A 3,659-nucleotide genomic window follows, 5' to 3' on the forward strand; every position below is an offset into this window, starting at 1 on the left:
ACGGTTTAACAAACTATCAAGATAATCTAGTGGTTCGTAGTCCCATTATTGAGATAACTGAAGCAAATCACTGAATCAAGCACTATCAACAGTTTTATAATTTGCTAATTCTAACCAGGTTGCTTCCAGAAACAGAATATAAGTATTGATAAACTTGTTAGTTCCTTATCCTGCCAAAACTTGGAAAATAGATTATGTGGTTAACGTAAGTAGAAATCGTTTTTCTTCTATTTGAAATTCTTGTTAAAAATTATGTTTGCACAGTTTTCTACTGTATTTTATAGCAAAAAAATTTAAGGAACTTTGTGTATATTGAGGAAATATTTGATCTGAGGTAAGGTATATTAGAACTCTAACTCTGAGAAACTTTTATGCTCCTTCAGTTGGCTAATACATTTTATTTTTCTGTACTATATACAGGTACTATCATGAAACCCTAAGAAATTATAAAATAAAAATATAGTAGTCTAAAAAGTAGGAAATAGTGTAAGTAAAACAATTGTATACTGCTACCATGTAGAAATTTATCACCTAAAAGTCTATAAACGAAAATACCACTTTCCTGATAATTTTTAAAAGCTAAACTATTTTGTTTTCTTAAGATTGTGCAGTTGCCAAGTCAATGAGATAGCTCAACTAGCTGAGCACATACTTTACATGCAGAAGGTCCTGGTTCCATTCTCTCACCACATTGTTCCTTGAACACTGCCGGGTCTGATCACAGACTGGGAGTAGTGCCTGAGCACCACCAGGTGTGGCCCCAAAATTTGAATCCCTTCCAAATTTAACAAAAATTTCTATCTCTATTAAAAATTCAGTTAATATCCTTTGGGCATATCCCAAGAGAATGTATGTATACAAACATTTATTGGATAAGATTTCAGAGATAAGATTTGGCTAATGATCCCTGTTATGCAATGACCTTGGCACTATCTTTATCATTATTTTACTTTAAAAATGTTTTTCTAATGCACTCATCTTTATAACTCAACTGCCAATATTCTTGTTTTGAATCTGACTTTACAGAGAGAAGCAGTAGAGGAGAAAAATGTAAATAAATACCTATCACTGCTCTCCATACAGTGGTAAGTTTTGTGATAAGGGATTCCTAATTCAAGTCTATTCCACTGGTCCAGACAACTGCTATAGCTTCCAAATTAGTCTCAATATCTCTCTTGTCTTCTGAAAAGATTTGCTTTTTGACCAGTAAATAAAAATATCCTTATATTTTTTCTTTTTTTTTATTGAATCACCATTTGGAAAATAACAATGCTTTCAGGATTAAGTCTCAGTTATACAATGCTGAAACAACCATCCCTTCACCAGTGCACATATTGCACCATCAAACAAAAAAAAAACACCCAGTATACCTCTCATTCCCCCCCCCCACCTGTGTAACTGATAAATTTCACTTTATTTTCTCTTTACTTTGGTTACATTCAATATTTCAACAAAAAACTCACTATTATTGTTAGGAGTTCCCCACTAGAGTCAGACCTTCTGTGAAGAGAAATGAGGTTTGGGATTTCTGTATTTTAGCAACTAAGTCCAGGGAAATTTCTTCCAGAAATTGGATCATTGCAAGCTTGTATCTCTCATTAGGGGTCCTCATGATATGGCGGTCGCTACGCCCTTCCCCTCCCCCCCGCAAGGAAAAGGTGAGAGAGAGAGAGAGAAAGAGAGAGAGAGAGAGAGAGAGAGAGAGAGAGTGAGAGAGAGAGAAACCTATCCCCTCCTGGGCAGGCATGGGGCCAAGGCTTAGTTCTCAGTGTGGAAATGTTCTGCAAGGAGCTGCCAGTACCAAAAGCTTCTGGTACCAAAAGTAGTTTAGCTGGCCTCTGGAATCATGCTCGTGCAGCTGCAGTGAGATCGCACACGTGTGGCCCCTGGGATCACATCTCAGCAGAGAGCAGGCAAAAATATCCTTATTTTAAAAAAGTACAAGTTACTTGGGGAAAAAGGGAGGAGAAAAAGAGATACATGTTCAAGACAGAACATGGAGTTCTCTAGGCTAAAAAACAAACAAACAAACAACTAAACAAACCCAGAGTGCTTTGGGGGGGAAGGTTATGTGGTTTGTGAGAGTATTTTTCATTAATGCCATGATCCTGAATTCTTTTTTAAACCTAATCATATTATTCCTTTTTAAAACTCCCAGGGACATATTAAGCATAATATTGAACACCATGCCTTTTCCCTACTCCCTTGCTTCCAAGACTCTACCTTGAAGAGATCTGGTTTAATCTCCCTCCCACTGTTTGCTGGATTTAATCCACTCTAGATTCATTTTCCTTCAGCCTCATTTTTGTTCTTACTTTCCCCTCTACTCGGATCACACAACTCCTACTGCATTTCATGATTTTCTTTCTTTAGGTCTTTCTTAGTCAACATAACGTGACTTTCTTTGGCATACCATTTTAATTAGTTTATTCATGCATAACAACCAGGAAACATACGTGCACACTATAGTCAAACATATATACAGGTCCAGGAGCGTTCATGAAACATTATCTGCCACCTTAAAAAAATGAAGGGAAGGGCAGAAGAGGGACTAAATAACAAAAATTTTAAAATAAAGCGTTGAAGAGGTAAATTAAGCTGCATACCTTGCATGCCACCCTGTTTTGACACCCCATCCCCTATATAGTCCCCTGAGCATCACTGGGTGCAGCCTTGGGTGGCCATATAATCCACAACACTCTCCCAGCACACACAGACACACATCCCTCCTCCCAGAGTTGGACAAAGTCGCTGGGAGAGGACCAGGGTTTCCTGAGCTCCGCTTGGTAGGGGAATCCCACGAGGATCCCCCTCCAGCAATAAATAAATAAATAAATTTTAATTAAAGTTTTCAAAGGTGTTTTGCCTCTTTAAGGGAAATAATAAAAGGGTGTTCTATCGTCTTCCCAGTCTATACACATTTCTTGGTTTGTCTCTTTTTCTTTCCATGTTAGAGCATGGAGATGTCACAAACACGTGTCACAGTTCAGCTCCGATATCTTTTCCTGGAATATTTATCTATTGTAGTCCAATAGAAATCTCAATCTGCCATTGCAATAGCTTTTCTCTTTTCCTCCCCCACCTTCAGCAAATTCTCTTCGTCCCCTACCTGTAATTAATTGACAGCCCCAAAGTCAATTCAGTTCTTCACCTCGGGAGCCCGAGCTGTCCCCTTCCACAACATTATTCAGTTCTGTCTTAGGTAGTCAAAAAAATGTTCCAACCGAACTTTCACACAACTACCACCATCCTTAAACAGTACAAACAGTCCATCATCATCATCGTAAGTGTCGGTCTTTTCTTCCTCCTCCTTGCCTTTATTTGAAGCCCCTCACCTGGCCTTGCCCTCGGGTCCCTACCTTGCTCTCTGCCTCCGCGCCCTCCCCGCCCCCCAGCACGCTGGCCAGCTCCTGGGCCCCGGCGCGCAGGCTCGGCCCCGTCAGTGCGGAGGCCGAGTCACGCGGCGCGGTGGGAGGGGCGGGCCGGAGGCGGGGCTCTGCGGCGCTCGGGGGCGGGGCCTGGGGCGCGGGGCGGGGCTCTACGGCGCTCGGGGGCGGGGCCGAGCGGCCGGCGGCCGCAGTGAGCGGGCCGGGGCGGGACTCTGCGGCGCCAGGGGGCGGGGCCGGGCGGCGCGCCGGCCGCGCTGCTTATATCCGCGC

Source organism: Sorex araneus, chromosome 7 (assembly GCF_027595985.1).
Source record: "Sorex araneus isolate mSorAra2 chromosome 7, mSorAra2.pri, whole genome shotgun sequence".
In the NCBI taxonomy this organism is placed as follows: domain Eukaryota; kingdom Metazoa; phylum Chordata; class Mammalia; order Eulipotyphla; family Soricidae; genus Sorex; species Sorex araneus.